Source organism: Tursiops truncatus, chromosome 8 (genome assembly GCF_011762595.2).
Source record: "Tursiops truncatus isolate mTurTru1 chromosome 8, mTurTru1.mat.Y, whole genome shotgun sequence".
Lineage (NCBI taxonomy): Eukaryota > Metazoa > Chordata > Mammalia > Artiodactyla > Delphinidae > Tursiops > Tursiops truncatus.
This window is the reverse complement of record NC_047041.1, coordinates 66336940-66360244: the sequence shown is the minus strand read 5'-3', so window position 1 is coordinate 66360244 and position 23305 is coordinate 66336940. Positions and strand designations below refer to the sequence as shown.

General features: G+C 37.5%; 1 protein-coding gene across 9 annotated transcripts in view; it reads left to right on the top strand.

The window, feature by feature from the left end:
• The first annotated feature begins 5521 nt into the window (after positions 1 to 5521).
• The window catches only part of BTBD10 (BTB domain containing 10), a 72283-nt gene continuing 54499 nt past the window's right edge, over positions 5522 to 23305 (top strand). The window contains exons 1-2 of one of the 9 annotated variants that reach the window (XM_019947978.3): positions 5529 to 5678; positions 6202 to 6249. The gene's annotated coding sequence lies outside the window, so the exon portion shown is untranslated. Of the gene's footprint in view, positions 5713 to 6201; positions 6250 to 10861; positions 10883 to 23305 lie in introns of those variants that run through there. The other 8 variants (XM_019947975.3, XM_019947974.3, XM_019947972.3 and 5 more) reach the window with 8 other exon arrangements.

Sequence of the window (23305 nt, the reverse complement as noted above, 5' to 3'; positions counted from 1 at the left end):
AAAATTGTAAGACAATGTTGAAAGAAATTGATGACACAATCAAATGGAAAGATATACTGTGCTCATAGATTTGAAGAATAATTATTGTTGAAATGAACTTACTACCCAAGGCAATCTATAGATTCAATACAATCCCTATCAAAATAGCAATGGCATTTTTCATAGAACTAGAAGTAACAATTCTAAAATTTGTATGGAAACACAAAAGATCCCAAATAGCCAAAACATTCTTGAGAAAGAACAAAGCTGGTGGTATCACTCTCTACAAAGCTACAGTAACCAAAACAGTATGATACTGGCACAAAAAACAGACACGTAGATCAATGAAACAGAATAGAGAACCCAGGAATGTTCCCAAATTTGTATGTCTATTCAAGTCCTTTGCCCATTTTAAAATTCAGTTATTATTATTATTTGCTATTTGCTGTATAGTATGGTAGCTTTATATTTAACTTAAAAAAAAATCTAACAATCTGTTTTCCAAAGTGGCTGTAATATTTTATGTGCATGCCAGCACTGTATGAGGGCTCTAACTTCTCCCTATCTTCATCTACACTTGTTATTGTCTGATGTTTTATTATATCCATTCTAGTGGGTGTGAAATGGTATTTCATTGTGGTTTTAATTTACATTTACTTAATCACTAATGACATTGAGCACCTTTTCCTGTGCTAATTAGCTATTTGTATGTCTTCCTATAAAAGTCTTTGCAAATCTTTTGCCATTTTTTGATTGGGTTGTTTGTCTTATTTATTATTGAATTGTAAGAGTTCTTTATGTATTATGGGTACAAGTCCTCTGTATGATTTGCAAACATTTTTCTCCATCTATGGTTTGTCTTTTCATTCTCTTAATACTGTCTTTTGAAGCATAAACTCAAAAAGTTTCCATTTTAATGAAGCCCAATTTATCAATTTTTTCTTTTATGCCTTGTGCTTTTGGTGTCATATCTAGGAACTCTTTGCCTAACCCAAAGTCATGAAGATTTTCTCCTCTAATTTTTTTTAGCAAATTTATAGTTTTAGTTCCTATATTTAGGTCTATGTTCCATTTAAAGTTAATTTCTTTGTGAGGAGAGGATCTAAGTTTTCGTTTGTTTTGGCTTTTTTTTTTTCTTTCCATACAGACATCCAATTGTCCTGGCACCACATACCATGTTTTTAAAAAGACTATCTTTTCCTTACTGAAGTGAATTGTCTTGGCACATTTGCTGAAAATCAACCATAAATGTAAGGGTTAATTTCTGGACTCTCAATTCTATTCCATTGATCTATATGCTTAGCTCATTGCCAATACCACACCATCTTTTTAAAAAATTTTTTATTGGAGTATAGTTGATTTACAATGTTGAATACCATACCATATTGATTCCTATAGCATTGTAGTAAGTTTTGAAATCTTGAAGTGTTAAGTTCTTCAACTTTGTACTTCTTTTTCATAATTCTTTTTGGCTATACTATAGAACTTTTACATTTATACATACATTTTTGGATCACCTTTTCAATTTCCACAAAAAAAGCCTAAAAGCATTTGTAAAAAACTGTGAAAAGTCTGAGATTTCACTCTATTGCAAGCTAACAAGTTACAGAAAAAGTGTACAGACTCCTACTTTAATCTAATATTCCAAGGTCTTTTTGTCCCAATTTCAATCTTCCTATTCATTTTTTTTTTTTTTTTTTTTTGCGGTATGCAGGCTTCTCACTGTTGTGGCCTCTCCCGTTGCAGAGCACAGGCTCTGGACGCGCAGGCTCCGGACGCGCAGGCCCAGCGGCCATGGCTCACGGGCCCAGCCACTCCGCGGCATGTGGGATCTTCCCGGACCGGGGCATGAACCCGTGTCCCCTGCATCGGCAGGCGGACTCTCCACCACTGCGCCACCAGGAAAGCCCTTCCTATTCATTTTTTAAAATATTTATTCATTTGGCTGTGCTGGGTCTTAGTTGTGGCATGCAGGATCTTTGTTGAGGCAGGTGGGATCTTTAGTTGCAGCATGTGGGATCTTTTAGTTGCAGCATGTGGGATCTAGTTCCCTGACCAGGGATGGAACCCGGGCCCCCTGCATTGAGAGCATGGAGTCTTAACCACTGGACCACAAGGGAAGTCCCGTAGTCATTCTTTTTAATTGCTTATTGTTGCCCTTACAAAATACTGAGTTTAGCTATTTAAATACATACCTTTGTTGATCTTTCCATAGGGATGCCCATTCCTACTATAGCTTCAAGCCAGACTCCTATCTATTCTTTAAGACCTCCAGATCAAACATCCTTCCTCTCCTCTCCTGTTTCTGCACCTTCTTCATATCTTCAGTTGGTAGTAATCTTTCCTATTTCTGACCTCCCATAACACATTATCTCTATCTCTGTATGACCCAACTTCTTTTCCTTTTGTTGTTTAATTACACATCTTATTTTTTTCAGTAGAACCTGTATATTAATAATGTCTGTATCTCCCCTAGTATTCTTACACAGGGACTTGATCAATACACATATTTGCTGAATAGGGATACAGTTTTTTTTGTGTGTATGATTTTCCTGTTCCTGACATTAGGTGAATGTGCTCAAACCATAGTACAAAGAAATCCCAGGCTTTAAAGTTAAATAGGATTCTGGGTATGTGGCTTATCATTTAATTCTTTGAACAAGTATTCAACCAGAGGTCTATCTTATCCTCTGCTTTGAAACAATCTTGTGTTAACATGCTATGAAGTACAATAATATAGACAACCAAAAGAACTTGTTCATTCATTGTTTCTCCATGAAACTTCTCTTTATTTCTGTTCTGACCTCTTTGATATGTGGATTGATATTGTGGAAGGAAGACTTGCATTAAGGATCTGTACCTTAGCTCATTCAGTGAGCTAGCATTTACAAATTATTGTGCAAAGCAGGCTGTGATCAGTGGCATTACCTACTAGATGTATAGGTGCTACCATGCTCCCAAATATTTGAAAGATTAATTTTTTTAAGTGAATGACAGTGATAGCTTTATTAGATTATTTCTTTCTTTCTTTCTTTCTTTCTTTCTTTCTTTCTTTCTTTCTTTCTTTCTTTCTTCCCTTCCTTCTTCCTTTCTTTCTTTCAAGAATAACAGAATAGGGCTTCCCTGGTGGCGCAGTGGTTAAGAACCTGCTGCCAACACAGGGGACATGGGTTCGAGGCCTGGTCCAGGAAGATCCCACATGCCACAGAGCAACTAAGCCCAGGCGCCACAACTACTGAGCCTGCGCTCTAGAGCCCATGAGCCACAACTAGTGAGCCCACGTGCCACAACTACTGAAGCCCACGTGCCTAGAGCCCATGCTCTGCAACAAGAGAAACCACCACAATGAGAAGCCCGCACACTGCAACCAAGAGCAGCCCCCGCTAGCCGCAACTAGAGAAAGCTTGTACAGCAATGAAGACCCAATGCAACCAAAAAAAAATTAAAAAAAAAAAAAAGAATAACAGAATAAAATGAACTATAGGCCCCTCAAAGCAAGTTTAAATGATTTGACCAGATTCCAGCATGGAATAAAGTTTCCATACTTCATCTGAAATCTTGCACTAATTCTTCCAATGTTTCCTGGAAAATTCCTAGAACTTGGAATAGAATGTGTGAATTATGCTAAGCAGAGCAACTGACCAGCTCACAACAGAGTTTGAACTACTTTTTCTAAAATTTTTAATTTTTTAAAAAATTGAGGAATTGACATACATTATATTATTTTCAGGTGTACAACATAATGATTCAGTATTTGTTTATGACCTTTCTTTTTCTATTGGTACAGTGAGCCAAATGTCCCTACAGTATACATATACATAATAATATGAAAATAATATGTCTAAAGGGAGATTGGCAGAAATCCTATAGTAGAATATCAGGGTCTCTCTTTAGGAAATGATAGGTTCTATTTTGATATAGGGAAATAATTCCTCTTTGACAGACCTCACTAAAACTTGGACTATACAACTACTTCTCTTGATCTTATCTTATAGAAGAAAGCTATGATAATAAATAAGTCTAATGAAGTTTTTGTTATTTTGTTGCCTGAGGGTTTTCCTGAAGTTTCTCCATAAGATACACCTGTATTACAAAACTATTAGATTCTTCTTCTGTCTTAGAAATCTTCAAAGATTTCCACTTTAGCAGAATGTGGCAATGATAATAACTTGGGATACTACGACAATAATCTGTTTCCCTTAGGTCTCTCATAGGTAGTGTCCTTAGGTGAGGACGAGGATGTTCACTATCCTCTATTGTGCAGCTCAACTGCTCATCTCCTTAGCATAAACACTGGTTTGAAAAACATTTTGGTTAGCAGATGTAGAAGCCAGGGAGTTTTCCCTTCCCAACTCAACAGTGAGTAAAAGCTTTTCAGGACTTCCCTGGTGGCGCAGTGGTTGAGAATCCACCTGCCCGTGCAGGGGACGCGGGCTCGAGCCCTAGTCGGGGAGGATCCCGCATGCCGCTGAGCCCATGCGCCACAACTACTGAGCCTGCGCTCTAGAGCCCATTTAAAAAAAAAGAAAGAAAAAAAAGCCTTTCAGTAAAGTTCTTTCTGGCAAAATCTGTTTTCATAGCAAATTACTCAAACCAGGTCCTCTTCCTTTACGCTTCCTCTGCTTGCAGCGCTCCTACCACTCTTCTCAAAACTGGGGAACTCTTACTCATCCTTCAGGACTCAGCTCAAATGTCACTCCCTCGTGGAAGCTTCCTCAACATGGCAGACCGAGCCGGTTCCTCCCTCTCAGCTCACAGCTCGGCCTTTACCACTGTGTAACAGGATTATCTGTTTTCGGGTGGGTCTCGCCCCCAGGGTGTGAGCTTCGAGGTTGGGGACTGTGTCTTTCATTTTTCTGTTTGTGTAGTCCAGCATGTGACACACTGTAGGCTCAGTAAAGTTGAGTGACCGACCGAAACTCTATTACCGGCACCTTCTGCCACAAGAAGCAATAATATCCCATCCAGGTTACTGTCGACGTTCCACAGGAGCCCAACTGCAAGAGCTCCAGATGGCGCACCGGTTCCCGCCAACCCAGCGTTTAAAAACAAACAGCTGCGGACGCTAGGCAATAGAAGGCGGCCCTCACTAGGACCGCCTTTCCTCAACCCAGGCGGGTTAATACCCGCCAGCTGAGCCGCCAAAGGCGAGTTTGGAGTTCGCTCAGTTGAGGGAAACGCTTTCCTTGGGTAAACTCAGCGTCCTTGAGGTATTCTCCAACTCTGGGCTGGAGACGCTGTCCGCTTTTTTCTAACGGTGACAGGAAATCAAGGAAAAACGTGGGATTCAAAGATTTGGGGGGTAACTCTGCTCGCAGCCACTCAGATTCGAAGCTTGCGGTTGATCCCGACCTGACGTCTGTGGGGACCCGCGCCTTACACTCTGCGTCGCCTGCCCCCAGGCTCAACGCCCACCCCATGCAGCCACTCCCTCAACCGCCCGCCCTCTTCGCGCCCCGCCCAACTCCTGAGCGGCGAGCCACCATTCTCGCGAGAACTCAGCTAATCTCGCCTTTTTGAACAGCGGGATCTCGCGAGAAGCAGCTTAGGAGCCGGCCTGTAACCTGCTGGGGCGGCTCTTCTAGTCGCAGCTGCCGCAACGTCCGCCGCCTCAGACACCTCCGGACGGATTCAGTTGTGGGGGAAGCGGAGGTGTCGCTGGCCCCGGCCTGTGCCTGGACACTCAAGGGGGACTACAGGTTCGAGGGTGACTGGACTCAGCTGGAGAACTCGGTGGGGGCGGCGTTGGAGGCTGGGCTTTGGTGGGGACGGAGGGCGAGTTTGGGCTTGAGAGCCGGACTCCTCTGGTGGTGGTCTGGACGTCCCGGACCCTGCTAGGGGACCGTGGGTGAGGTTCTGGGCTCTGGCCGCTGGCGCCCAGTTCGGAGAGGCAGGGAAGGGAGTTGGGTTTCGGGGGTGCTGTTTTTGGGTTGGGAGTCCTGAGGCCTTTCCCCGGAGATGAAGGCGGTACCCTTAACCCTCCTTAACAGGGCAGAGGAACAGTTGTGCGCCGCCCCTTTTCTGTCATCCTGGGTTAACGCCGCGAGGTCCTGAGGAGGGTGCATCACAGTAGGAGCTAAGGTGGCCCGAGTCTCGCTTTGGGTGAAGAGTGAGACCCCAATAAGGTGTTAAGTGGTTTTATGCTGTAATGGTATCACGTGCGGTAACGCTTTGTTTTCCCCAAACTTGCACAGAAAAGCTGCTTATTTTTTTCTTTTTCAGATTCAAGTCTCCTAACACCCTTTATCCTCGGGAATGGGGTGCAGGGAGGTGAGACATCACTTAGTGATTTGTTAGTGTGGGCGCAATGTGACCATCACTGGGCTTCACAGATTTCGTACTAATCTTTCTCCTCAGTATTTTGAGTTCATGATAAGTCACTAGTCCTGACATGCTAAAGATAGAGCATCACTCGCTTGTCGCTTTATGCACTTAGCATATAAAATTTACTTAAATGTTTTTTAATCTTTAAGAGTCTTCATGCTTTTTATTTAAATTAACAATATCAGAGAAAAATCACAGTATATTGATTTTCTTTGGACAACTGGGTACACTCCCCCTACAATTTGATCAAGACTTTAGAGAGGGAGTTACAGATAAATTTTGAATGAAATAGATTGTAGAAATTGGTATAAGAGATATAATAAGGAGTGCAACTATACCAGCCAAAAAAGTTTCTGTACTGGAGAGCCCGTCCAGGACTGAAGCCCAAGCCTTGAAAATGAGGACTCTAGTTGTCATTAGAATACAAAGCGGAGAGCAGTAGAAAATACTTGGGGGAGGATTTGATGGTGGATAAAGACTGTTAAAAAAGTGTGTGAGGAGAATTATTTTTGAAGGTGTAAATGTGTTTCATAAATTTCCTAACATTTCTCGGAGTTTATGACCTAACTGCTATTACACATAAAAAAGTGGGAAGGAAGGTTCTGAAGCATGGAGTATGGCAAGGAACCATGGAGTCAGGAAAGCTTTCAGTGTCTTGACAATGTTTTTGGGATTTCACCTTTTTTTTTCTCCCAAAAAAACTTTCAGATGGGCTTTTTACATTCTGTATGTCACCCTTCCACCAATCTGAATTTTTTTCTTTCTCAACCTTTCTTCTAAGCCTTGTGAAAATTTTTTATTATTAACCATGGAGTTACAAACCAGTATGTCCTGCTTTATGGCTTTTTACATTAGGTGGCTTAGTGAAGTGTTGAAGTGATCTGGAAAATATTATGCACCTTTCAGAGGAATAGGTTATGAATAGCAAACTCACATGCCTCCAGATACTACACATATGAAAATAAAAATGAGTGAAATACACTAAAGAGTTTATGCCTCATCTAAGAGGGATATCCAGTTCTCACGTTCACCTGATCAGTGCCATAATGAATATGGGCCCAGTGTTCAGCCTTCTCAAGAGAACACAGGAAATCTAAATTTTTGCTTGCGGGTCTCCTGACTTTTAAAAATATTGACAGCTACTCGAAACAGTTAAAAATAACTTCATGTGGCCCAAGCAAACCCAAACCTGTCAGTAGTTGTATCCTGCTCTCCAGGTTTGGACCTGTGTTATGAGTAAGAATTAATAAATTTTACAACTGGAAAAAAAAAGATTTAAAGTAAGTATGCCAATTAGTTTGGAATTTCAGACCTAGGAGTAATTGGGGGAAAATGTCAACTCTTAATTGAAAACAGGTGAGTTTAATAGGCAAGTTTAATAGCCTTTAACTGTGGTAGGGCAGATTGAACTGATACTTAGTAATATTTTAACTGGAAATAACTGAAGAAAAACCCTCTCAGTATATATGGTTTAATAACTGAGGGTTCTGAGCAAAGCAAAGGTATCTTGTAAGGGAATTGATTTATTGAGAAGCCCTTTATTGTATTTGCGATTAATATGTAAAATAAATCTAGAAGACCCTCTACTGACTCATCTATGGTTTTGAATGTTTACTGTTTGCTGTACCATCACACTTTGTCTTCCCAGTAATTGACTTTTATTGGAAGCAATATTGATTCCTTGGATTTTATTCCGTGGCTGATGGTGCAGGGGGGAGGGGCATCGTGAGGGGAAGAAATGGGAAGGGGAAAGTGTGAGGTGAAGCAAGCACTCATGTGCTTCTCTTTTACATTGTGCATTACAAGATTGATTTGAGTTAGCTAGTTTTTCTTGTTAAGAAGAATAGGTACTTTGATTGATTAAACACAGTGCCTTATACATAGGAGAGCTTAATGATATTTGTGGAATTGAGCCCCGTGGATTAAACCACATTTATCCGTTAGTGGGAAGTACTTTAATCACATAATCGGATTCATTCTTAGTTGGGCTGCGGGGAATGGGAGTTTAGAGGTCAGTCCTAGGAAAGAAGTGAATCTTAGGCTTATAGAGGGCAAGGTGAAGTCTTCCATGGGAGTAAGGGTGAGAAAGGAGGCTAGGTGAAGGAGAGAGTTTGAAAAAGCAGGATAGAAATGGTCAAGTACCACTTAGTCTACCGTGCAGTTTTACAAAGAGCTCTGCTTTTTACAACTAAATTTATCATAACTTATGCAAAGACTACATAGAATATTGTTTTTTTTAATAGATCTTCATTGGAGTATAATTGCTTCACAATACTGTGTTAGTTTCTGTTGTACAGCAAAGCGAATCAGCCACATGCATACACATGTCCCCATATCCACTCCCTCTTGAGCCTTCCTCCCATCCTCCCTATCCCAGCCCTAGGTCATGGCAAAGCACCGAGCCGATCTCCCTGTGCTATGCTGCTGCTTCCCACCAGCCAGCTATTTTACATTCGGTAGTGTATATATGTCGTTGCTACTCTCACTTCGCCTCAGCTTCCCCCTCCCACCCCATGTCCTCAAGTCCATCCTCTATGATCCTCTATGTCTACCTCTTTATTCCTACCCTGCAACTAGGTTGATCAGTACCTTTTTTTTTTCTAGATTCCATATATATGCGTTAGCATACGGTATTTGTTTTTCTCTTTCTGACTTCACTCTGTATGGCAGACTCTAGGTGTGTCCACCTCACTACAAATAACTCAGTTTTGTTCCTTTTTATGGATGAGTGACATTCCATTGTATATATGCGCCACATCTTTATCCATTCATCTGTTCACCCACCTCCTAGAGTAACGAAATAGAGTATTGGTTTTTAATCAGGACTACTTTGGGAGTTTGCAGACTTAGTTTTCTTTCTTTTAGCCCAGTCTTCTTAGGTCAAGTTAGTCTAATACCTCTTCACCCAATCCTTGCCTCTCTCTGGTGTGGGAAGTGAAATAGGAGAAGATGTGTATTCTGTGAGATGTTCCTCTTTGAGAGTTTAAAAAACATCTTGAAGAATCTGTTATGTATTTTTGGAGATTATGTTTGTTGAAGGAAGAACCATCATTTTCCTCTCCCCATGTTTCTACATGACTTGTAAAGTAAGGAAGTTCTCTTGGAAGTAGCTTTCCCCCTTCTTTCAACTCCTTGGGTGAGATGCCCTCTCAAGGAAGGATTAGGTGAGGACTGGAGAAGGAATTGAGTATGCTGTTGCTCAGTGACATCTGGTTCTGTTTTTAGAGCTCTCAATTCTTAGGACATAACATTCTCTACTCCCCTGTAGGGTGGATTTATCTGAGCAGCCTGGACCCTATGAGGGAGAAGAAAATAAACGTATACAGTTCTAAGTTTAATTTACAATTGAAGTTAATAGGTAGCTGTTTTGGCCACTGATTTCAGCTATAATTTTACCTTTGTCTGACTCCTTTGTTTCTTTGTTGGTTATAAACCCACAGTAAGGGAGAAGGATGCTCATTAATGGAAGAAGAACTATTTTGAAATCTTGTCTCCTCTTGGATAGAATGTTTATTAGGGTTTAAGCTAATGTTGCATTTCCCTATTATGGCTTGCTCTGGTTTGCTTTGGCATCTTGAAACTGAGAACTGCCTTGTTAAGCAGGTAGCAATCTAGAGCTCAGAGGTGGAAGGTAAGCAATCAGAATTCAAAGAGATCCTCTTTGGGAGAGGATTAAGAGGTTGGTAAATGTTCGATGTAAGCAGTGAGAATACAATGAGCTAAAATACTTGAAATAGTAGAAACTTGACATTAAAGAGGAAAGATTTTATGTGGAATATGTGACCTTATGTCAGAAGATTTCTGAAGATTTGTAAGATGCTAAAAGGTATCTATGCCAATAAAAGCATCTTTTTAAATCCTAATTAATAGTTTAATTATATTTTTCTGTTTAAAAATGTAAGATATCTGATTACATGGTACTTATTTTTATCTTTGTAGTTGAAATGAATGGTCTGTTAGTACTTTTGGTCGTGAACTGAAATTAACATTTGTTATTTGGTTGAGGGTGAGTCTGTCATAGTGAAGTACTAATTGAAGTACTTGATTAGAAACTATGAATAACACTTTTCTAAGGTCATTTAACATTGTAATCATACTTTTCTTTTCATTGTAATCATACTTGGAATACCTTATTTGGGATCACTTAGATCTGTGTTTAAAGCCGACTGTTAGCTTTATGACATAAGTTACTTAACTACTCTGAGCTGTTGTTGGCTCACATGAAAAATGGAGGTAGAACACAATTGTCAGGAGTTTAAGAATGAAATTAAATAAAATATACACAAGGGCTATGTAAATAGTAAAGTGAATATAACTTGTTAGCACTTTGTACTGTGTTTATGCTCAGAAAATAGCATGCTGTCTGGTGATCTTAAGACACATCAGGGGAATTTACATTTACATCTAGCTGTCTCATTTGTAGGGAACAAATTCAAATGGCTATTTGCAGCCTTGACAATATGACTCTTCCACTGGAAATTACAAAAGTTTTTTTTTCTTTTTCTTTATTCTAGTCCACAATGAACAGGAGGAACCTCTTTCTTTTCATGTTGGCATTGACTATCCATTGACACATCTGGTATTCTAAGTAATCTTTTAAAAATTGAAATATAGTTGATGTACAATATTATGTTAATTTCAGGTATACTACATAGTGATTTGACATTTGCATATATTGTGAAATGACAATAAGTCCATTAACTATCTGTCCTGATAAAACTTACTGTATAATAGTACTGACCATATCCTTATGCTGTATATTACGTCTCTGTGGCTTGTTTCGTAACTGGAGGATTGTACCTCTTAATCCCCTTCACCTATTTCAACCCCCCACCTGTCTCCCCTCTGGATACCACCTGTTTGTTCTCTGTATCTGTGAGTCTGTTTTCATTTTGTTTTGTTTTTTAGATTCCACATATAAGTGAGATCATATGGTATTTGACTTATTTCATTATAGTATAATACCCTCTAGATCCATCCATGTTGTTGCAAATGGCAAGGCTTCTTTTTTTTAATGGCTGAAAAATATTCCGCTGTATTTATATACCACATCTTCTTTATCCATTCGTCTATTGATGGGAACTTAGGTTGCTTCCATACCTTGGCTCTTGTAAATAATGCTTCATTGAACATAGGGTGCACATATTTTTTCAAATTGGTGTTTTTGTCTTCTTCAGGTAAATACCCAGAAGTTAAATTGCTGGATCATATGGCAGTTCTGTTTTTAATTTTTTGAGAAACCTCTATACTGTTTTTCCTTCTGGCTGTACCAGTTTACATTTCCACCAACAATGCACGAGGGTTCCCTTTTCTCCATCCTTGCCGATACTTGTTATTTATTGTTTTGTTGATGATAGCCATTCTGACAGGTGTGAGGTGGTATCTCATTGTGGTTTTAATATGATTAGTGATCTTTTCATGTGTCTGTTGGCCAGCTGTATGTCTTCTTTGGGAAGATGTCTAGGTCCTCTGCCTATTTTTTAATTGGGTAGTTTGTTTTTTTGATGTTGAGTTGTATGAATTCTTTGTATATTTTGAATATTAACCCATTGTTGGATATGTTGTTTGCAAATATCTTCTCCCATTCAGTAGGCAGCCTTTTCAGTTTGTTGATAGTTTCCTTTGCTGTACAAAAGCTTTTTAGTTTGATGTAATCATATTTGTTTATTTTTCTTTAGTTTCTCTTGCCTGAGGAGACAGATGCAAGAAAATATTGCTAAGACTTATGTCAGAGAGCTTACTGCCTATGTTTTCTTATAGGAGTTTTATAGTTTCAGGTCTTACATTTAAGTCTTTATTCCATTTTGAGTTTGTTTCGGTATATGCTATGAAAAATTAGTACATTTTGATTGTCTGTATGTAGCTGTCCTGTTCTCCCAACACCATTTATTGAAGAGGCTGTCTTTTACTCATTGTATATTCTTGCCTCATTTGTTGTAGATTAATTGACCATATAAGTGTGAGTCCATTTCTGGGTCCTGTATTCTGTTTGTTGATCTGTGTGTCTGCTTTGATTTGTAGTGTAGTTTGAAATCAGGGTGCATGATATTCCAGCTTTGTTCTTCTTTCTCAAGATTGTTGGCTATTTGGGATCTTTTGTTTCCATACAAATTTTAGAATTACTAGTTCTAGTTCTGTGAAAAATACCATTGGTATTTTGATTTAGACTGCCTTGGGTTATATGGTCATTTTAACAATATTAATTTTTCTATGAGCATGGTAAATCTTTCCGTTCGTTTGCGTTGTCTTCAGTTTTCTTCAATGTCTTACAGTTTTCTGGGTCCAGGCCTCTTATCTCCTTAGATGTATTCTTAGTTATTTTATTCTATTTGATGCAGTTGTTAATGAGATTGTTTTCTTAATATCTTTTTCTGATAGTTTATTGTTAGTGTATAGAAATGCACAGATTTCTGTATACTGACTTTGTATCTTGCAACTTTACTGAATTTATTAGTTTAGCGGTTTTTAGTAATGTGTTTAGGATTTTCTATACTTAAAACATGTCACCTGTAAACTGGGACAGTTTTATTTCTTCCTTTCTAATTTGGATTCCTTTTAATTCTTTTTCTTGTCTGGTTGCTATGGCTAGGATTGCCAACACTATGTTGAATAAAAGTGCGAGAGTGGGCATCCTTGTCTTGTTCCTGATTTTAGATGAAGTGCTTTCAGCTTTTCACTGTTGAGTATGGTGTTGGCTGTGGTTTTGTAATATATGGCCTTTAATATGTTGAGGTATGTTCCTTCTATACCCACTTTGTTGAGAGTTGTTATCATAAATGGATTTGAAATTTGTCACAGGCTTTTTCTGCATCTGTTGAGATGATAATATGATTTTTATTCTTCAGCTTGTTACTGTGGTGTATCACTTTGATTTGCGTTTATTGAAAAATCCTTGTATCCCTGGGATAAATCCCACTTGATCATGGTATATGATCCTTTTTTATGTATTGTTGAATTCAGTTTGCTCATGTTTCGTTGAGAATTTTTGCATCTGTGTTCATCAGAGATACTGGCATGTAATTTACTTTGTGGTATCTTTGCATGGTTTTGGATTCAGGGTGATAATGGCCTTGTATAATGAGTTAAGAAGCATTCCTCCCTCTTCAATTTTTTTGTAATAGTTTAGGAAGGATGAGTGTTAACTCTTCTTTAAATGTTTTGTAGAATCCACCTGTAAAGCTGTCTGCCTGGACTTTTGTTTGTTGGGAGTTTTTGTTTTTTTTAATTGATGCAATTTCATTACTGGTAATTGGTCTGTTCATATTTTTTTATTTCTTCCTGATTCATTTTTGGGAGATTTTTATGTTTCTAGGAATTTATCCATTTCTTCTAGATTGTCCATTTTATTGGCATATATTTGTTCTTAGTAATCTCTTACGATCCTTAGTGTTTCTGTGGTGTCATTTCTGATTTTATTTCTTTCATTTCTGGTTTTATTTATTTGGGCCCTCTCTTTCTTGATGAGTCTGGTTAAAAGTTTATCAGTTTTGTTTATCTTTTCAAAGAACTCGTAATTTCATTGGTGTTTAATTTTTAAAATTTTTAATTTTTTAGTCTCTATTTCATTTACTTCTGCTCTGATATTTATGATTTCTTTCTTTCTCCTAATTTCGGGTTTGTTTGTTCTGCTTTTTCTAGTTCCTTTAGGTGTAAGTTTAGGTTGTTTATTTGAGAGCTTTCTTGTTTCCTGAGGTAGGCTTGTATCACTACAAGCTTCTTTCATAGAACTGCTTTCGATGTGTCCCAGAGATGTGGATTGTTGTATTTCCATTTTCATTTGTTTCCAGGTATTTTTTGATTTCCTCTCTGATTTCCTCAGTAAACCATTGGTTGTTTAGTAGCATGATTTTTTAGCCTTCCCATGTTTGTGTCTTTTGTAGTCTTTTTCTTGTAGTTTGTTTCTAGTCTCATACTGTTTCCAGAAAAGATACTTAATATAATTTCAGTATTCTTAAATTTATTGAGGCTTGTTCTGTGGCCTAGCTTCTGATATGTCCATTTGTGCCAAAAAGAATGTGTATTCTGCTGGTTTTGGATGAAATGTTCTATACATATCTATTAAATCCATCTGGTCTAATGTGTTATTTAAGGCCAATGTTTCCTTATTGATTTTCTGTCTGGATGATCTGTCCATTGATGTAAGTGAGGTGTGAAAGTTTGCTACTGTTATTGTATTAGTGTCAGTTTCTCTGTTTTTGTTTATTAATATTTCTTTTATGTATTTAGGTGCTCCTATGTTGGGTGCATATATATTTACAATTGTTATATCCTCTTGTTGGCTTGACCTGTTTATCATTATATAATGTCCTTCTTCTACTCTTGTTACAGTCTTTGTTTTAAAGTCTATTTTGTCTGATACAAGTATTGATACTCCAGCTTTCTTTTCCTTGCCACTTGCATGGAATACCTTTTTCCATCCCCTCAATATCAGTCTGCATATAACTTTAAATCTGAAGTGAGTCTCTTGTAGGAAGCATATATATGGTTTTTTCTTTTTTTTTAATCTGTTCAGCCACTGTCTTTTGAATGGAGCGTTTAGTCCATTTACGTTAATTACTGATAGGTATATACTTTTTCCATTTTAATTCTTTGCTGGTTGCTTTTGTAGTTCTTTGTAGTTCTTCTCTTCTTTTGCTTTCTTCCCTTGTGATTTTTTTTTTTTTTTTTTGCGTTACGCGGGCCTCTCACTGTTGTGGCCTCTCCCGTTGCGGAGCACAGGCTCTGGACACGCAGGCTCAGTGGCCATGGCTCACGGGCCCAGCCGCTCCGCGGCATGTGGGATCCTCCCAGACCAGGATTGCACCTGTGTCCCCTACCTCGGCAGGCGGACTCTTAACCACTGCGCCACCAGGGAAGCCCTTTCCCTTGTGATTTGATGACTGTCTTTAGTGTTATGTTTGAATTTTATTTTTTTTTGTGTGTATGTATCTATTATAGGTTTTTGGTTTGTGGTTATGATGAGGTTAACAAATAGCTATATGCACGTGTGTGTGTGCACACACACACATATGTGATTGTTTTAAGTTGATAGATCTCTTAATTTTGAACAGATTCTAACCACCCTGAATTTTTACCCCCTGCACATTTAATATTTTTCACATCATATTTAAAATCTTTTTGTTGTTGTGTCTTATTATGGATATATACTATTACTTTTGTCTTTAGCCTTCCTATTAGCTTTATAATGGTTGATCTATTACCTTTACTGTATGTTTGCCTCTACAAGTGATATTTTTCCTTTCATAATTTTCATATTTCTAGTGGTGGCTTTTCTGTTTAGAGAAGTTCTTTCAACATTTCTTGTAAAGCTGGTTTAGTGATGCTGACCTCATTTAGGTTTTGCTGGTCTGTAAAAGTCTGTTTCTGCTTCAAATCTGAGTGATAACCTTGCTGGATAGAGTATTCTTGGTTCTAGGTTTTTTTCTTTCATCACTTTGAATATATCAGGCCAGTCACTCTGGCCTGCAGCTTCTTCTGAAAAGCTGATAGTCTTTTCGGAGTTCCTTGTATGTAACTAGTTGGCTTTTCTTTCACTGCCTTTAAGATTCTCTATCTTTAACTTTTGCCATTTTAATTATAATTTGTTTTGGTGTGGACATCTTTGGGTTCATCTTGTTTGGGACTTTCTGTGCTTCCTGAACCTGAGTGTCTTTTCCTTTCCTAGGTTAGGGATATTTTCAGCTGTTATGTATTCAAGTAAGTTCTCTGCCCTCTGTCTCTCCCTCTTCTCCTTCTGGGACCCCTATAATGTTAGTATGCTTTATGTTGTCCCAGAGGTCTCTTAAACTAAGCTTATTTTTAAAAATTCTCTTTTGTTTTTTTCTCTTCAGCATGGGTGATTTCCAGTACTGTCTTCCAGATTGCTGATCTGTTTTGCTGTATGATCTAATGTACTGTTGGTTTCTTGTAGTGTATTTTTTATTTCACTTTATTGTATCTGTTTGGTCCTTCTTTGTATTTTGCAGCTATCTGTTTGGTTCTTCTTTGTATTTTCCAGCTATTTCCAGCTTCTCACCATGTTCATTCATTCTTCTCCTGAGTTTGTTGAGTATCTTTATGATCACTACCTACCTTGAACTCTTTATCAGGTAGATTGTTTGTCTTCACTTCATTTAGTTCGTTTTCTGAGGCTATACGTCTTGTTCACTCATTTGGAATATATTCCTCTATCTCCTCATTTGGCCAAATCGCTGTATTTCTTTTGGTGTATTAGGTAGGCTGCTTATGTTTCCTGATCTTGAAGTGGCCTCATGTAGGAGATGTCCTATGGGGCCCAGCAGCACACTCCACTCTGGTCACCAGAGCTCTGTGCTCTAGAGGTGCCTCTTATGTAGGCTGCATGAACCTTTATGTTGTGCTGGGGCTGAGTACTGTGATTGTGCTGGTAGGCAGGGCTGTCTGCTGTCCAGTTAGCTGTGCCTTATGTGGTGGCTGCAAGCCTCCTGGAGGGCAGGGTTGGCTTCTTGTGTGGCTCTCTACAGGGCCTGGTGGGCACAGGGCTGGTGCTGGCTCATTGGAGGGTTGTGTTGGGTCCCTGGCACTAATTGGCTAGAGGGAGGATTCCAAAATGGAGCTTGTCTGTACTGGTGTTATCATGGTAGAACAAGCTCCACAAAATGGCTGTTGCCATCATTTCCTCCCCCAAGGGGTGTCCCATTTGCCTCCTACCTCTCTGGGAGGCTCTCCAAGATCAGCAGGTGGGTCTCGCCCAAGCTCCTTTCAAACTATTGCCTCTGGTCTGGGACTTGGAGCATGTTGAGATTATGTGTGCTCCCTTTAAGAGCAGAGTCTGTTTCCTAACACCCCTTCCCCACCTCCCATGCTCCCAAATATAAGCTCTCCTGTTTTCAAAGCTAGACATTCTGGGGGCTTGTTTCCTGGTGCACAACCCCTTGGACTGGGGAACCTGCTGTGGGGCTTGGACCCATTGCTCCTTGGGGAGGACCAGTTGTGATATTCCTCCCATTTGTGGGTTGCTGACTGAGTGATGTGGGTCCTGACAATACTGTGTCTCCGCCCCTCCTACCCCTCTCATGTCGTTCCTTTATGTCTTTAGTTTTGGAAAATCTTTTCTGCTAATCTTCAGGTTGTTCTTATAGATAGTCGCTCTGTAAGTAGTTGTAATTTTGGTGTGTCCGTGGACAGAGATGAGTTCAGGGTCTTCCTACTATACCATCTTGGCCATCTCCTCTATTCTCTGTAATTTGAATGCCAGGTGCAACAGTAGAGAAAAGAGAATATATTGTAGAGAGAAATGGCATGACATTTTAAAAACCGTCTATTGGGATACTGTTAACATCTCTAAAAATTTTTTTATTTTTATTAATTTGGATTATTTTTCTTTAAGATCTTTGACTGTCATTGCTGGTAGCAGATGAATAGAAAATTATCCTGAGTTTTCTATTTGTGGACTATGTTAAAAATAAATTTAAAAGCTCAGATACCTGAGGAAGTATCTCAGGGCATAATTGTGCAACAAAATGTTTTTATACTTTTCTCATTCTTAGATGGTCATGCAAATAGTGCTGAATTATTTTAAAGGTAATTATTTCATTCAGGGCAGTTTGCTTTATACAATGCAGGATTGAATTTTATTTTTCTCACATCTTGAGAGCAAGCAATGCAGTCTGCTCTGTCCTTTTGTCTCCTAATTTGTTAATTTAGAATTTTCCTAAAGAAGTTCCTGTAAGATGGGTAACTGTGGGACACTATTATTTTCTTCTTGTTGAATATTCCAAATTGCGTGAGTTTCTCTTTTCAAAGAGAGAATATTTAGTTATTAAGAGACTAGTGAAGTTATAAAACTGTAATACTGGAAGTATTTTAAAATCATTAATACTCTAGTGTTTGGAAGAGATAACTAAACTGCAGATTAGGCCTCATTACCTGAGTTTGATAAAACTTATTTATTGTACCATATGAAGAAAACAGCAAAACTTCCATTTTTACTTATTTTTTTAACTCAATCTCTTTTTCGTTTTCATTTTTTGTGTATGTGTAATATATACATAGTACTATTTATATACATGTATGTGCATTGTTTATATATGTATGTGCAGCTACTCAAGTTAGTTGAATTGAAAACATTAAGAAAGGGAAAAAGTGTCATATTTTAGAATAAGAGTGATATGACATCTTTGATCATCTTTGCTTCCCTAGTGAATGATACTTTTTAACAGTAGCCTTGAATACTTGTTGGTTTTGAAATTGTTTTATGAGTACTTTGAAAAATTACTTATAAAAGTAGATTATTTGGAGTAATTTCTTTCTGAATATGAACATGCAATGTATTGCATGCAATTTGGGACAGTCACCAAAAAGCAAAGAAGAAAATGGCATCTTAATCCCGTGACCCAATGATAATTGCTTCCAGTCATAAACACATGTATACACATACACGTGCATACACACACACAATTGGGATCATTCTGTATGTAATGACTTAAATTTTTTATTTTGAGAAATTAAAATAATATAACAAATACATAACTAGATTTAAAAATGAACATTCCCTTCCTCCTCCCCTTCCCCCTTTCCCTCTCCTTCCCCTTCCACTATAAATTCTTTGATAAACATATTTCTCAGGATAAAAATTTAAAAGTGGGATTCTTGTGTTAAAATGTGTGACACCCTTCAGGTTTTACAGTTTATATTCCCACAAGCCTGAGTAGCCTTTTCCCCTCTTCTTTAGCCATCACTGGTTATCATGAAAACAAACCAAGAAATCTTTGACAATTTGATCAGTTAAACATCTCACATTTAACTTGGGTTTCTTATATTACTAGTGAGGTTGAATATTTCCTCTTTTCCCCTTTTTGGCAGCCAGTATTCTTTTTGTAAATTGCTGACTTAATGAACTCTGTGTGTTTTTCCATCACAGTGTTCAGATTTTTTTAATATGGATTTATAAATATTCCTTATATTTAAGATTAAAATCTTATCTATTTGTTATATACATTTTTATAGCTTTTCATTTATCTTTTATAGTTAGAATTTTTATGTAGTCTAACCTAATGCTTTTTGAAAGTGGTCTGCAGTCCCAATTCTGATCCCTGATGAAGTTTTCACTAGTCTTTGTTGCAAATGTGAGCATAAAGTGTCTGACTGCACGTTCCTGTTTCTCATATTTTTTTCCCTCTGATTTGAGGCTTAGAAATTCCTTCTTTATTCTGAGAGTCAGATAAATGTTCATTTATATTTTTTTCTTAATTCTTTATGGTTTTGTGTTCTACTTTTATTTTTTTTTAATAATGTGGAATTTGGGAGAGATAATATGTGAGGAAGGAAAGGATCTTCTGCCGAAATAGTTGATCAATATTTTAGAACCTCTCTATCTAACCTTGAATCTGTCATCTAGCTATCTGTCTCTTAGTGATTTGAAATGTGACCAGTAGCACTTTTTATTTTCTGGGCATAGCGTTTTGATGGGTTGTGTATTAAACTTGAGAGACAGTATAGTATGGTGGAAGAAGCACTGAATTTGACTGTACAGATATGTATTTGAGTCCTAGTTTATTTATTAGCTATGTGACATAGGCAAATAACATAATCCCTTTAAGCCAGTTTCTCAGTTTTTAAAAAGAAATCACCTTTATATAATAGAGGATACCTCTTGTGTCTTGTAGGCTTGATATATGGATTAGCGTAGAAAATGTATATGAAAATCCACCTTATTATCCAAGGCTTCCTGAATTAGATACTAGCATCTAGCTCCTGTACCTCTATCCTGCTTGAAAAATCTCACTGCGTATTTTGGTATAGTTCATTTAGTGCTGAGGCATATCTCATACCTACCACCAGTCTGGTAACCTTTCCAAAGGAGGATGGTTTGAGCTTATTGTTCGGAACCCATTCTGATATGTATTGGTCATTGCTTATTATTCTATCATATATGGTAGTAACAGCCACATATGGCTATTCAAATTTAAGTGAATTAAAATAGAAAATTCATTTCATCAATTGTACATTTCAGGTGTTTTATAGCTACATGTAGCCCGTGGCTACTTTTTGGACAGTGCAGACGTAGAACATTTCCATTATCAGACAAAGTTCTGTTGGGTAATACTTCAGTCTAGAACTTGAATCATACTTAGGGCCTTTTCTAGCCTATTGAATTGAGGGCAGGTAAACAAGCAAAAATCTGAAAGGAATGGAAGGTAATGGGTTAATGAATGGGTCAAAATGCAACAGCATATTAATAGTTATATGAAAAATGTAACTTATTAAAAAAGCCTCTCAGAGGGAAAAAGAAAACATTGTTTGAGTCTGACTTTGTTTAAAGGGTCATGGAGGAAAAAATAAAACATTGTTTGAGTCTGACTTTGTTTAAAGGGTGCTGGTTCTTAGGAGTTGAATGTAATCTCCTTTGATTTAGGCACTTCATCAGCTTATTGGAGATTTGCCTATATTAAATTTTACGTCAAGGTGATTTGCTTCAACTAAGATGTTTCCGGTTTTGAAGGCAATACTAGTTAGTCATAGAAGAAAAGGAAAAATAGGGACATATGCATAGAAAATAAAACATTAAGTTTTTTTAGAAAATTAAAAAAATCATATATGCTTTTTAGTGAGTTTTAAGAATTGAGCACTATAAACAGCATCTAGTTCATTATAATGCTAATTATGTAATGTAGGTATTTAGAAAATGCCTAAGATAGGGAAAGATTTTCAAACATTGATTGAGCTGTTTAAGGTGGGTGGGGGAATAAATGAAATGGTTCTTGAAGTGTTAATGTCTTAAACAAGAAATCAGCAAAATTTCAGTAGAAATTCTATAACAGTAATAAAATCAATGAACTCAGAGATTTTATCTCCAGGTCACCTCTGGAAGATCAAGGGCTGAATATGAGCTGACTTTGGAAGTCTTACATTTTGGTGGATTTGATAAGGAATTCCTTTAAATAGACAAAGTACCCTACTTTTAGTGGAAAATTCATGCAGTTTTATTAAATCTGTTTGTTAGTGTATCCCTAGCAGTTAGCAAAATGCCTGAAAAGGTACTAAGTACTCAATGAATAGATTTTGAATGAAAGCATAAGTCAATTGAATTTGATATCCTGGAACTAGTTACATAAAATTTAGTCAGATATAATCTAACTGATATAATCAGGATACAAAAATATCCTGAATAAAGTTCTCAGCATTATTTACTTGCTTTATTTTAACTGCAGCAAATAAGAAAAATATAAGTCTTGACATCTGAAAGTGCTTCTATGAGATTTAGGCAGCTTTGAGGAATCTTTTGGGGAATATTAGGAGTCATTTGATAATATCTTTAAAAATGTTTCCAGGGGTATTTGTTATGTTCCCTCTTTTAACACCATTTTCTTAGTGTATAGTTCCTAAGAGCAAGTATTAGCATTAGATACTTCTTGCTCGTTTGAGGATGAGATTCACATGATTGGTGGGTATGATTATACAATATTATTCTTTTTAAAGACAAGCAACTAAGTTAAAGACTCCCTATAAATCTTCATAATTTGCATTTCCTCTTCTCTAGTGTATTCTGTTAAATGAAATGCCTTTGGTTTCTTTCATCTTAATTTTATTAATGAGAACATTTTGTAAAAGTTTACATATAGCGTGTATACTAAGCTGTGGGAACACACATATGAGTTATCCTTTGTTCTTGCCCTCAAGGAGTCTTACAGTTTAAGGGAAGACATGTGGCAGAAACATATTCTACCAGTGCATAATGATGGAGTTCAGAACATGCTACCCCAAAGTATGGCACCTTCACATATTGAATATTTTAAGCAGAAGGAATTAGAGCAACAGCATGTGCTGGAGGAACTTCTGACCTGCCTCTAAAGCAGGTCATAAAACCCTCATGAGAGGTGTCCCTATGCCTAGAGGAAAGGAGCATCTTTAGCTGCAAAGGTGAAGGAACATAGAAATCTGAACGAGAGATAATGCTAGTAAGTTTTTGTCAATTTACTATACTCTTTCCATGATATTCCAGTCTTCATCAAACTTGGCATAAGAACACTCAGGTTTGTTTCTTCGGGCCTTCATTTGCTTATGAAGGCTCCAGTGTTGAGTAAAGTTTACATTAAATAAACTTGTATGCTTTTCTCTTGTTAATATGTCTTGTTACAAGGATCCCAGTTGAAAATTTAGAAGGGTAGGGGAAAAAGATATTTTTCCTCCCCTACTATATGTATTGACCGTATTTAAGCAATCAGAAACAAAAAACAAAACTATAGGTAAGCAGTAAAATTAAACAAGGAAGAAAATTTTGATAACAAAGCCATTTCCAAATACTTAACGGTAGCCCCCTCTTCCCAATTATGAAAACAATGTATGGTATATTCAAATAGTATAAGAGATACAATGAAAAGTAAGTCTTTCTCTCATTTCAGCCTTTCCTCAGAGGCAACTAGTTAGAAGTTTTATGTGTTATTTCTAGACATTTTAAAAAACATATAAAAACATTGATGAGTGTTTGCATACATATTTTTAAAATATATTGGAGTATATAATACATATCTGTACTATGCTTTTTAGCATAACGTTATATCTTGGAATGTTTTTCTTATCAGTATGTATCTCATTTTTACTGGTTGCATGATACTGTGGAAATTTTTAACCAATTCATTTCTGGCGAACATTTAGATTGGTTCTAGGTTTTTGCTGTGACAAGTAGTGCTGTGAAGTCAAGGAGATAAAAGAGATGTACGTGTTGTGTGTGTGTGTGTGTTAGTATAGTGGTATGTATAATTAGAACAAGGGCTGAGCAGAATCTTAAACTTTCAGTGACGTACCTAGGCAGAATGTGTTGGACAATAAGATAGACCCTAAAGTAGTTCCCATGATCCCTGCCTCCTGGTGTTCGTGCCTTTGTATAATCCCCTCGCCTTGAGTGTGAGCAGAATTTGTGATCTCCTTCTAACCAAAAGAATATGCTAAAGGTAATGGAATGTTACTTTCCTAGTTATCTTACATAAGACTCCATTTGGCTAGCAGACTGACTATCTACATCATTGGCTTTGAATCCTACTGC